This window comes from Hylobates moloch, unplaced genomic scaffold (genome assembly GCF_009828535.3).
Source record: "Hylobates moloch isolate HMO894 unplaced genomic scaffold, HMol_V3 SCAFFOLD_5, whole genome shotgun sequence".
Classification (NCBI taxonomy): Eukaryota; Metazoa; Chordata; class Mammalia; order Primates; family Hylobatidae; genus Hylobates; species Hylobates moloch.
This window is the reverse complement of record NW_026652280.1, coordinates 50,219,715-50,232,765: the sequence shown is the minus strand read 5'-3', so window position 1 is coordinate 50,232,765 and position 13,051 is coordinate 50,219,715. Positions and strand designations below refer to the sequence as shown.

Genomic DNA, 13,051 nt, shown 5'->3' with positions numbered 1-13,051 from the left:
TGAGGCTCAAAGAAAGAGAGAAAAAGCTTGAAAAACTGAACAGGATCTCAGTGACTTATGACACAATATCAAGTGGATTTAATATATGTATAATTAGAACCCAAGAAGGAACAAAAAGAAAGGAACAATGAATAGCTAAAGGTTCTCTAAATGAGATGAAAAATATAACCTTACAGATTCACAAAATACTAAAACCCATTCACAATAATAAAAATAATAATGCACCAGGTAAATCATAAGTAGATTGTTGAAAATCAGTAATAAAGATAAATTCTTAAGGACAACCATATTCTTCTGTATATACAGAAGAATAAAGATAAGGATTACATAAACTTTTATCAGAATCTATCTTAGTCAAAAAGAAATGGCAAGATATTTTTAAAGTACCAAAAGTAATTACTATTGATCTACAATATATATTAAGAAAATTTGCAAAAGAAAAAGAGGAGAAAGGATCAAGCAATTGTCCAAATATTTGGAAAATGAACCACAAAGTTCTAAATACAAAATTTTAAATGCAAAATTCAAGTACCAAGAATAACTCTCAAGAGAAATTAGTAAATATTTTGATTTGAATGGAGAAAAATCTCAAAACCAACATATCTAAATTTGTGAGATGCAACTTAAAACAGTGCTTAGAAGGAAGTCTGTGTCATTGAATGCTTATATTAGGAAAGAAGAACTGTTTACAGCCAAGAGCCTAAGCTTGCAACTCAGGAAACTAGAAAAAATAAAAATAAATAACAGGTTAACCCAAAGTAAGCAGGAGGAAAGGAAAAATAAAGGTAAGAATAGAATTCAATAGAAAAGAAAGAGGAAAAAATTATGAAAAATCTATGGAAACATAAATTTGTTCATAGAGAAGATCAATGAAATTTTTCCAAAAAAGACAGAAAACACAAATTACCAATATTAAGAATGAGAAAGTGGATATTACTACAGATCCTACCAACTTTAAAGAGTTCACAAAACCTTAATTATTGAAGTAGTCATTAAGAAGACTGTGTATGTAGAAAATCCTAAGAAATCAAAAATAAATTGCAAGAATTAATAAATAAATTTAGCAAGTTTGCAGTGTACATGGTAAAAATAAAATTACTTTATTTCTATATTATGAGGCCAAACAATTCGGAAAATGCAATTTTAAAAAGTAACATTTACAATAGCATAAAAAAACCGAAATACTTATTAAATGTACCACAATAGGTGCAAAACCCGTAAATTAAAAACTTAAAATATTGCTGAAATTTAAAAGTACCTATATAAACAGTTAATTATGTAAGTGGATCAGAATAAGTAAATTTAGCATATGTAAATTGTGCTTTAATAGAGCTGTTAATTATAAATAAATATATTTTTTAAATGTCGGCTAGGCTTATGCCTGTAATCCCAGCATTTTGGGAGGCCAAGGTGGGTGGATCACTTGAGGTCAGGAGTTTGAGACCAGTGTGGCCAACATGGCAAAACCTGGTCTCCACTAAATAAATACAACAATTAGCTGGGCGTAGGTGGCACTGGCTTTTAGTCCCAGCTACTTGGGAGGCTGAGGCAGGAGAATCACTTGAACCCATGAGGCAGATGTTGCAGTGAGCCAAGATTGCACCATTGCAATCCAACCTGGGCAACAGAGTGAGAATCTGTCTCAAACAACAACAAAAACAGGCATATCCATAAACATTGCCCAACTGGATATCAAGTAGCCCCATTAGACTGACATAATAAAAGGGCTTGATGGGTCAATTTTGAGTCAGATAACTAATCCAATAAATGTACCTCATGAAAAAATGTCTTTCATGTCAGTACTTTCTGTGGTTGAAATTTTAGCAGAATCATTCCAAATGCTAGTAAATGTTTTTTCTCTTTCTCACAGCTAGTAAAATCTTAGAGTACATGGAATTTCAAATGCTATCAAATTGCATCAGCAGTGATGAGATATGCCACTGAGCACTGGGCAGCTACAGCCAGATGCTTTTACTTTATGTCAGGAGGTTGTGCCGCGTGGGAATGACCAACTGCTTACCTAGCAGTGCTAGACTGACTGGGTCCCCCACTTTAACCACTGCTGCATGGCAAGTGAAATCAGCCAAAGCCATGCGTTTCTGGCTGCTTTCACAACATCTAGAATTAGATGAAATGATCCCTTGAGAACAGTATCTGGGTTCAGCAGAAGTTGTTAGAGTCCCTGAAGATAAAACTTGGAAGAAGACAAAAAGAGCAAAGAAGATGTATTATCTCTCTTTCCTCCCTTTTACATGCTTTTGTTCCAAATAACAACTTTTTGTTGTTTTTCATACTGCCTGTTTGAGAAACCTTGTGTGACCAGGCAACTGCATCTTTGTGGCTCATCACAGAAAACTGGCCAGCAGAGTAGCACACCAATTTGTGTTGCTTCTGATGTTTCTCCTCTTTACTTTTTTTTACCTTACTCTTCCTGTCCTGAGATTTTACTCTCCTTCTCCCAAAATTACACAAAAATGAAAAAAATCAGCATTCTTCCTACTTTATTTCTGTGTTCTAGGGATCTGTGTTAAGAAACTAGAACAGCAACAGTTCATTAAATCAATAGTTACCATCTAAGTTGGCCTTGGTTTTTATATTCAAGACTTTGCAGACTTGGGAATTGCATATGTAGAGTATAATTTTATCCATAAAACAGATTTTTAAAAAGGTTTTAGTGCCATCATTATCCTTAAGGTCTCATTATTTTAAGCGTCTGTGGATAGATGCAGAATAATCTCCACCTCCCTTCAATGTTCACTCCAACGATGTTTAAATTTTAATCCTTAAAATCTGTAAATATTTTATATTTCATAATAAAAAAAGGCCTTGTTTATGTGATTAAATTAAGGACACTGAGTTGAAATTCTCCTGTGTTATCCAAGTAGGCCTAATGTAATAAAAAGAGTCTTTAATAGTGAAAGAGTGAGCTGGAAGAGTCAGAGTGATAAACATGAGAGACTCAATGACCATTGCTGGCTTTAAAATGGAAGAGGGCCACTAACAAGGAATTGGAAAGCCTCTAGAAACTGGAAAAAGCAAGAGAATGGGAGCCTAGAGACTCAAGGAGGAACCCAGCCCTGCCTTCAGGACTAGATTTTAGCTCAGTAAGATTCATTTTGTATTTCTAGCATCTAGAAATATAATAAATTTGTATGGTTTCAAGCCACTAAGTTTGTGGTAAGTTGTTATTGCAGCAAGAAGAAATTAATACAGAGGCTTTAGAATTTTTGTCATAGAATATTTACCAATGTAGAAATAGCTTTTGTGGGTTTGATTTTTAAAATTTCAACTTTTATTTTAGATATAGAGGGTCCATGTACAGGAACGTAACATGAGTATATTGCATGATGCTGAGGTTTAGGGTACAGATCCTGTCACCCAGATAGTGAGTTTAGTACCCAAGGTAGCTTTTTAACCCATGCTCCTTCTTCTTCCTCCCCTTTCTAATAGTCCATAATATCTATTCATGTGGAACTGTCAATCAATTAAACTTTTCCTGTTTTTATGCCCATGAGTATCTGATATTTAGCTTCCACTTATAAATGAGGTATGTGGTATTTGGTTTTCTGTTCCTGTGTTAATTCGCCTTCAGCTGTGCTATTGTGAATATTGTTATTGTGAGTAACATTGTGATGAACATATGAATACCTGTGTCTTTTGGTAGAACAATCTATTTTCTTTTGTATATTTACCCAGTAATGGGGTTGAGTCACATGGTAGCTGTGATACAAGTTCTTTGAAAAAAACCCGAACTGCTTTCCACAGTGGCTGAACAAATTTACAATCTCATCGACAGCATGTAAATGTTCCCTTTTCTCTGAAGCCTCACCAGCATCTGTTATTATTTGACTTTTTAATAATAGCCATTCTGACTGGTGTGAGATTGGAACTCATTGTGATTTTGATTTGCATCTCTCATAGTTATTGATGATGAGCATTTCCTCATATGTTTGTTGGCTACTTGTATATCTTCTTTTGAGAAGTGTCTGTTCATGTCTTTTGCTCATTTTTTTAATGAGGTTGTTTTTTGATTACTGATGTAAGTTCCTTATAGATTTTAGATAGTGGACCTTTTTTAGATGCATAGTTTGCAACTATCTTCTCTCATTATGTGTGATATCTGTCCACTGTGTAGAAGTCCCTTAGTTTAATTAGCTCTCACTTGTCAATCTGTGTTTTTGTTGCAATTGTTTTGGGGACTTACCAACAATTTTTTGCCAAAGCAAATGTCTAGTGGGTTATATCCTAAGTTTTCGTCTAGAAATTGTTATAGTCTGAGTTCCTACATTTGAATATTGAATCCACCTTGAGTTATTTTTTTTAATATGGTGAAATGTAGGGGTCCAGTTTCATTCTTCTGCATATGGCTAGCCAGTTATCCCAGCACCATTTATTGAATAGAGAGCACTTTCCCTATTGCTAGTTTTTGTCAGCTTTGTCAAAGATGAAATTGTTGTAGGTGTATGGCTTTCTTTCTGGGTTCCATATTATATTCCATTGGCCTATGTGTCTGTTTTTGTGCTAGCACAATGCTGTTTTGGTTACTATAGCCTTGTAGCATAGTTTAAATGTGAGCAGTGTGATGCCTCTGGCTTTGTTTTTTATTTAAGAGTGCCTTGGCTCTTTAGGTTCTTTTTTGGTTCCACGGGAATTTTAGAATAATTTTTCCTAAATCTGTGAAAAATTACATCAGTAGTTTGATAGAAACAGCATTGAACCTGTAAATTGCTTTGCACAGTATGGCCATTTTAATGTTATAGATTCTCCCAATCCATGAGCATAGAATTTTTTTTTAAATTTATTTGTGTCATCTCTGATTTTTTCATCAGTGTGTTGTAGTTCTCCTTGTACAGATCTTTTACCTTCTTGGTCAGATGTATCCCTAGGTATTTTATTCATTTTATGGATATCGTAAGTGGGGTTACATTCTTGATTTTGGCTCTCAGCTTTAACATTACTCATATATAGAAATGCTACTAATTTTTGTACATTTATTTTCTATCCTGAAACTTCTCTGAAGTCATTTTTCAGTTCAAGAAACCTTTTGGTTGAGTCTTTAGGGCTTTCTAGTTATAGAATCATATTGTCAGTAAAGAGGGGTGGTTTGACTTCTTCTTTTCCTTTTGAGTACTTTTTATTTATTTCTCTCACCTAATTAATCTGGCTAGGACTTTCTAGAAATAAGTTTTGAATAAGTAGAAATGTGTTTTGAAGGGCATATAAAAAACTCTTAAAATATTTGAGGATATTTGTCACTCAAAACTCTTCACTTTCAAGATCACATGAATAAACAGGAAACATAGAAGTATTTGTGGGTAAAATGGATTGGCTGTATCTCCACACAAATCTCATCTCAAATTGTAATCCCCATGTGTCAGGAGCCAGGGAGAGACCTGGTGGAAGGTGATTAGATCATGAGGCTGGTCCCTCCATGCTGTTTTCGTGATAGTGAGTGAGTTCTCACAAGATCTTGTTGTTTGATGTCTGGTGCTTCTCCCTTCTCTCTCTGCCTCCTACTGCCACGTAAGACATGCCTTGCTTCCCCTTCACCTTCCACCATGATTATAAGTTTCCTGAGGCCTCTTCAGCCATGTGGAACTGTGAATCAATTAAACTTTTCTTTATAAATTACCTGGTCTCAAATAGTATCTTTATAGCAATGTGAAAATGAACTAATACAGGAAATTGGTAACATGGAGAGTGGGGAACTGCTATAAAGATAACCTGAAAATGTGGAAGTGACTTTGGAACTGGGTAATGGGCAGATGTTGGAATAGTTTTGAAGGGTCAGAAGAAGACAAGATCATATGGGAAAGTTTGGAACTTCCCAGAGATTTGTTGAATGGTTTTGGCCAAAATGCTGATACTGATATGGACAATGAAGTCCAGGCTGAGATGGTCTCAGATGGAGATGAGGAACTTATATTTAAAAGGGTAGCAGAAGATTAGAGTTTGGAAAATTTAAAGACTGACTATGTGGTAAAAAAGAAAACCCCATTTCCTGGGGAGAAATTCAAGCCGGCCTTAGAAATTTGCGTAAGTAACAAGGAGCCAAATGTTAATAGCCAAGACAATGGGGAAAATGTCTCCAGGGAATGTCAGAGACCTTCACGGCGCCACTCCCAAGGCCTGGAGGCCTAGAAAGGAAAAATGGTTTCATGAGTGGGGACCAAGACTCCATTATTCTGTGCAGCCTCTGGACATGGCACCCTGTGTCCCAGCAGCTCCAGCTCCAGTAGTGACTAAAAGGAGCCAATTTACAGCTCAGGCCATTGTTTCAAGGGGTGGTACCTTTGCTAAAATGCTTTTAGTTTTGAAGGAAAGGAAAGTGGAAGATAAACCAAGCATATACTTTCTAAGAAACTGATCTTTTGTTTTAAATGTGGGGACATTAGCAGTGGACTTTATAGTCCTTGTTCCCTTCTTACTGAGAAATTTTCTTTTTTTAATTTAAATTTTTTTAAATTATTATTATACTTTAAGTTTTAGGGTACATGTGCACAATGTGCAGGTTTGTTACATATGTATACATGTGCCATGTTGGTGTGCTGCACCCATTATTTCTTTAGCACCTATTTTTATTAGTTTTTAGACCAAAGAAAGCCAAACACCATTTTATATTTGACAATGCTTCCTGTATGCTTTTTATACCAGATAAACTAAATTTCACCTTTATATTAGTATGTTGTTAATGTTAAACTCAATTTTAATAAAATCTTGTAGACATATTTATCCAATTTTAACATCTGACCATAAGCTAAGATTTTTATAGACTCTTTTTAACCTTTTATAATTTTTGTTAAAGAGCAGGTTAGTGCTTTAAGAAACACCCATTGTGCTTTTATTTTAATGTTCAGTTCACAGAAAAACTGGATGATACCCCTTTAACTTTAGCCAATATGTTTACACACAGAATTTCCTTTACAATGAATATTTTAAAACTTGCTTAAACCTTTAAAACAAAATTTTTAACCTTTTAATGTAGGTAAAGATTCACATTTTTATGCCTCCTTATAATCCTTTTATCAAAAGTACATTTTACTTTCCTTGCACACCTTGCACACAAACTGTGTCTTCAACAGTTTTACATTCAGGAGGCCTAACTACTTCTAAATTATACAACATTTCTTGCATAAATTCCCTTTTATAACTTCTTTTCACGACTTTCACAGTCTTTGACTTGCCTCAACCTTCTGACTTGTTGCAAACATGCCTTTCTTTAAAAAACCAGTTAATTTATTTTACGACAAGAATTTATCTTAGGACAAGAATTTATCATATAACATTCTTTTTATATAAATTCTTCCCCTCCCCCCCCCCTTTTTTTTTTAAATTTTCTCCAAGGCAAACTTCCTTCATGTCTGTGGACTAGACTGCCTAAGGCCACAAGACTAGAAGTTAAGATAATACATGTTACACTGTTAACTTTTAGCAAACTTTACTTATGTTGAAAACCTTGTAAGTTTTGGATTTCAATTATCCTTTGCTATTAATAAGACCTTGCTTAGTCCAAATTAACTTAGAACTGGTATAGATGGTTCCTTCTTGGTTCTGTAAGTACTTTAAGGCTTGGCTGAGTGCAAACAGCTCGCATATTTGAGCAGATCAATTATGAGGCAATTTTCCTAACTCTGCTTCTACAAGAGTTTCCCTATCAATTACTGAATACCCATTGTGTCTTTTACCCTCAATCACCCGGGAGGAAGTTTCTGTCGTCCTGTCCTGAAGGGAGTTCCTCCTAGGTCTGGTTGGACTTTTGTATGGTAATTAATTAAGATTTAGATCCCCTGTTAGGAAACCTGCTGGGTTAAGGGAATTATCAATGGTTAATGTTAAATCATCAGATTTTTGAGTTAGTAAACTACCTTTTTTCTTTTTTCTTTTTTTTTTTGACTTAGGGTAGTTCTGAACTGGTGAGGTGTGCTCACAACGAGGTTTCCTCTAAAAGTTATTTTTCTACTTTCTTCTGCTAGCAAAGCAGTTGTCGCTACAGAGGGAATGCATTTGGGCCATCCTTGGGTTACCGGGTTAAGAATTTTTGATAGGAAGGCTACGGGTCGTTAGTGGCCTCAGTGCTTTTGGGTTACGCCCTTGTTTACACTGACAACAAGGTGGTATTGGAGTGTTATAGAGTCATGGAAAAGACCTTCAATTATCAATTATAGGTTTTAAATTTACCCTGGCTTTTAAAGGAAGAGGGTACACTGTTTTCTCTTTACTACTTGTATCTCTTTCTCTCTTTGACTTTGTCTCTCTCTTTCTCTCATTGACTCCCTCTTTGTCTCTCCCTCTCTCTCTGCCTCTCTCTCCCCTCTCTCTCTCTTTCCTCTCTTTCTCTCCTCTCTGCATCCCTGCTTCCGCCTGCCGCTTATGCTGCTGTTCTCCCCTCTCCTTCCCCTTCCCCTAGAGGAGGGACTGGCGGGAGTGGAGCTACTCTTTCTTCCCCCGAGAAGAAAGGAAAGAGGAGTTCTGAATATTTTTCTTATTACCGGAGGTTTGTGTGAGGTTCAACCCTTGAAATTAGTGGAAGGCTCAACCCCTCACACCAGGGATGTCTCCCCTTGCCTGTCCTGGAAGTCTCAACCCTTCACACCAGAAATGTCTCACCTTGCCTGTCCCAGAAGGCTCAACCCGACACCTGTCTTGCCTTGCTGCTCTGGAAGGTTGACCTGTTTCCTCCCTTTCCCCCTCTGGAGGTCCCTTGCACACTTCCCACTCATGTTGTCCTCTCTGGCTGCTCCCCAAGGGAGAATTAGGCCCCGCTTAGTGTTGGCGTGCTGGTATAAATCCCATGACAGGGTCTGCCCTAAGCCATTTGAGGTAGCTATGGCAGTGCAGAGAGGACCCACTCACTCCGTCCAGCAGTAGAACTTTTCACCATCCACATGAACAGCACCACAAGTAGGGTTGTTTGTGATCATTCACGCACACATACATTTAGCCCTCCAGAATTTGACCACCAAGGAAGTACCTTACCGGCTCCTGTAGTTTCTCCTTCCTTGGTCTGTGCGCAGAATCCTCGCTGCAGTGTATGAGGATCCTTTAATCTAGGTTGCTGGCCAGTCCCTCCCCCCAGCCCCTCCCCTGCGCGTTGCTGAGAGCGCCAGTTATTCCTCGCACCTGGTGGGTCTTGAGTTCTCCCCACTGAGGCCACCACAAGAGGGCGGGGCGTGCCTCCTCACAAGAGAGAACCAGAGACCGCCCCCGGAGGATAATGTAATCACCTGTGAGCCCTCAAATTGTTATAAATAAAGTTTCGGTGCTGCAAAAGAACTAGCACTCGAATATAAAATTTTCTTTTTAATTTTCAGCAAGGCAAGGTACTTCTACAGAAGGGTATACCCTTACAGATGGAGCAATGGTGAGCACACACTTGGCCAAGGGAGGGGAAGGGGTTCTTACCCCTGACGCATGTGGTCGCTATTGGCTAGGGTTAGACCGCACAGGCTAAACTAATTCTGATCGGCTAATTGAAAGAGAGTGACGGGGTGAGTGGTTTGGTGGGAAAAAATGGTTATGACAGAGCAGGTAATCGGAATGAGTCAGGGTGGAGTAGGTAATTGGAATGAGTCAGGGCAGAGCAGGTAATCAGAATGGGTCAGGGTGGAGTAGGTAATCGAAAAAGGTTGCTTTACAAGGAAGTTAAGTTTAAAAGTAGAAGGCAAAGAATTGAACATACTGACATATTGATTCTTTTAAAAGCAATTTAGAACTCATAACTAACAATTGGTTTTAAAATATGCAAAGGACATGATATGATATTTGGAAGGGGCCAGGGCAGGATGATATGGTTTGGTTCTGTGTCCCCACCCAAATCTCATTTCAAACTGTAATTCCAACCTGTGATAGAGGAACCTGGTGGGAGGTGATTGGCTCATGGGGGCAGTTTTCCCCAGGCTGTTCTCATAATTGTGAGTGAGTTCTCATGAGATACAGTTGCTTATAAGTGTCTTGTGCTTCCCCTTTCTCTCTCTCTCTCCTGATGCCATATGGGTAAGATGTGCCTTGCTTCCCGTTAACCTTCCACTATGACTGTAAGTTTCCTGAGGCCTCTTCAGCCATGCAGAACCATGAGTCAATTAAACCTCTTTTCTTTATAAATTACTCAGTCTCAGGTATTATTTATAGCAGTATGAAAATGGACGAATACATGAATACAGTGGGGCTTTTATTTGTTAGAATTTTTTGTGTTTACTTTTCTAGGTACTGACTTAAACAAAGGTGAACAAGGTTCATTGGAATTTCTGTAGAAGCAGATAGGTGTGAGAATAAATTCAGTGAAGTATATCCTATTATAGCTCTCAAAATCATTCTGAAAAGTTGAGAAATATATGATTATTTTAGGATAATTATGTTTGAAGATAAAATGAAGGGGCACTTTCTCAGTAAGATGTTCTACTTACTTGATTTTTAAGATTCCTAGATTTCAAACAGTTAAATCTATTCTGGAAGCTCATCTGGAGCAAAACTGGCATGGATTATGAATCTAATGAATATCAATATTTGATTACTATTTTTCTGAGTTCTGAAAAATAATCCTCATTGTGTAATTATCATACAGATTATCTTCAACAGAAGAAATATTCAGAGAATGAAGTGAAACTATTATAAGCCAAATTTAAAATAAGCCCTTAGCAGCCCTTGTTTGTGTGAAAGGGCTCCTGTGCTGACCATAAAAATACATCTTTCAGCTCTTCCAGCTCAAGAGGGCACAATTGACTCTCATTCCCACTTGCTGCACTGGGAAATTCACCACTGTCTTCCTCTGGAGGCCAAGCTTCCAATGAGCCATTCCCAGGCAGTAACTGAATTGGCAGTGACTGAATATGGCAAGGATACTAAGTCAGATTGGTTCCTGCGAAACATGTAATTCTCTAATGATCAATCTGGTCTCAAAGAACCCACCTACTTTGCTGCAACTTTCTTAGAACTAGAATATTCCCAGTTCACAGATGTTTCCCAAATAAATCTCTAGTCAAGTCTTGATGTAAATACTTAGCGAACTTCAGCCAATGCATATCCCCACCCACTTGTTCCACAATCCTCATTGAAATTAATAACAGCGATGAATAAACATATTGAACATTGTAATAACCACTTTATTAAGTGTAATTTAAAGAAGTGAAACAACAGAAAAAATTTAATGGGATAGCAAGCAAAATATCCTTAAGGAAAAACAAAGAATTTCAACAACAAAAAAGTAGTTAAAATAGGTAGTGCATATTCTCATGTAGCTGATCCCATGAAATTTTGTTTCTTCATAAAGAGCAATGTATGTATCAGGAAGGCCCTGTTTCAAATTCTTATTCATAGAACTATGTGCAAAAGATAATTTTGACAAAGTTTAGACTCAGAGCATAACACAAAAAGAATTGTGTTAGGATACTCTTTAGATGAGTCTATGAATAGCTTAACTGCTATCAAGACAACAAGGCTGGGGAGCAACTAAAATTTTTTTCCTTTTTTATCATTGATTTTATAGTCTAGAGTTCTATACTATAGTGATGTAAAAATCTCTGCAATAATATTATGAAAGTATTGCAATTGGTGACATCGTACAAAAGTCTATCCATAAAAGCCTTACATGTCCGTATAAAGTTATGCTGTATAATTCTCACTTGTGAAATTCTTGATGATAATATACTTGGTTTTTAAAATTTCTATGCTTCATATACATAGACACAGCACCCAATAAACCTGATTATTACCTGAACTTGTATGTATGCTCACCTTACTAGGGTGCTCCCTTGTTGCAACAATACTGGTCTTTATTTCTCACCCAATTAGCAAGGCAAAGAGATTATTTGTTTCTGATTGCTGAAGTGGAATCTCGCTTACCATTGCTTGAAATCTGACTCAATATTATCTATCACCTCAGCATTGATAGAGTGCTGTTTTCCTTTCCTTTAGAAAAATCATTTGCTTTCATTCTGGCCAAAAAGGCAAGATTTACCTCATTTAATCCTTACTTAAAAGATTTAAAATTACCAAACTTTATTTTCAAAATCCCAGACTCTGTGCTACGCATGTAGAGAGGTAAATCAGAGAACTTTTACGATGTTAAGATGATACGTGCATGTTTAGTTAATCTGCAAACACTGTGAGGTATCAACTATTGTGTTCTAATTGCAAATGACAAAGCTGAAGACCCGAATTTAAATATAGATTTTTTTTTTCAAGATCACAAGGTTAGCAATGTGAAAGAGAAAGTAATCCCTGGTCTTCAAATGGCAAAGGCAGTAATTTTTCTACTATATCAACTTTCATTTTGATATTTGTACAACATATCACAAATAGTACAGATTGAATAACTCGTGTTGTTTACTTAGGTCACTATCATAATTAGGGCAATATTTTAAATAAAGAATAATAGAAAAATTGGACTTGCAAAGCCTGGGTTCTGCTGCTTTTAATCAAGCATATGAATTTGAATGACTATCTTGCATAATTTCCAATCTCTTAGGTGCAGTTTGGAGGTATCTTGAGGGAAATTAACCATGTGTTTAAACCAAGTTGTTTCAATCTGGTTTTAAAGTGCTTGACTTTTCTTTTTTCATTCAGCTGTCAAGCACGTATACCTGATTCAAAGAAAAGACAAGAGGTTAAAATAACAGATTATATTAGTACTTAATATGACTGTAAACTTTTCTTTTTATTTGAAAGCACCACATTACTGCTTATAAAGTCAAGTTGGTTTTTTTTTTCTTTTTTTTTTTTTTTTGAGACGGAGTCTCGCTCAGTTACCCAGGCTGGTGTGCAGTGGCACAATCTCGGCTCACTGCAAGCTCTGCCTCCCGGGTTCACGCCGTTCTCCTGCCTTGGCCTCCTGAGTAACTGGGACTACAGGTGCCCGCCACCACGCCCGGCTAATTTTTTTGTATTTTTAGTAGAGACGGGGTTTCTACCTGTTAGCAGGGATGGTCTCAATCTCCTGACCTCGTGATCTGCTGGTCTCGGCCTCCCAAAGTGCTGGGATTAAAAGAGTGAGCCACCGCACCCGGCCGTCAAGTTGGTTTTTTAAAGTGTTTAATTCTATATAGATAGTTACAGT

At 36.9% G+C, this 13,051-nt stretch overlaps 2 long non-coding RNA genes across 2 annotated transcripts in view; one reads left to right on the top strand and one right to left on the bottom strand.

Moving 5' to 3' along the window:
* Positions 1-9,002, bottom strand: part of LOC131383458 (uncharacterized) — a 91,446-nt gene extending 82,444 nt beyond the window's left edge. Inside the window, exon 1 of the long non-coding RNA XR_009213499.1 lies at positions 8,977-9,002. This is a non-coding gene — a long non-coding RNA (uncharacterized LOC131383458). The remainder of the gene's footprint in view (positions 1-8,976) is intronic.
* A 111-nt stretch (positions 9,003-9,113) lies between these two features.
* On the top strand, positions 9,114-10,049 carry LOC131383592 (uncharacterized). Its single transcript, XR_009213734.1, has 3 exons — positions 9,114-9,226; positions 9,312-9,361; positions 9,999-10,049. It is a non-coding gene; the product is annotated as an uncharacterized LOC131383592 (long non-coding RNA).
* Positions 10,050-13,051: the final 3,002 nt, after the last annotated feature.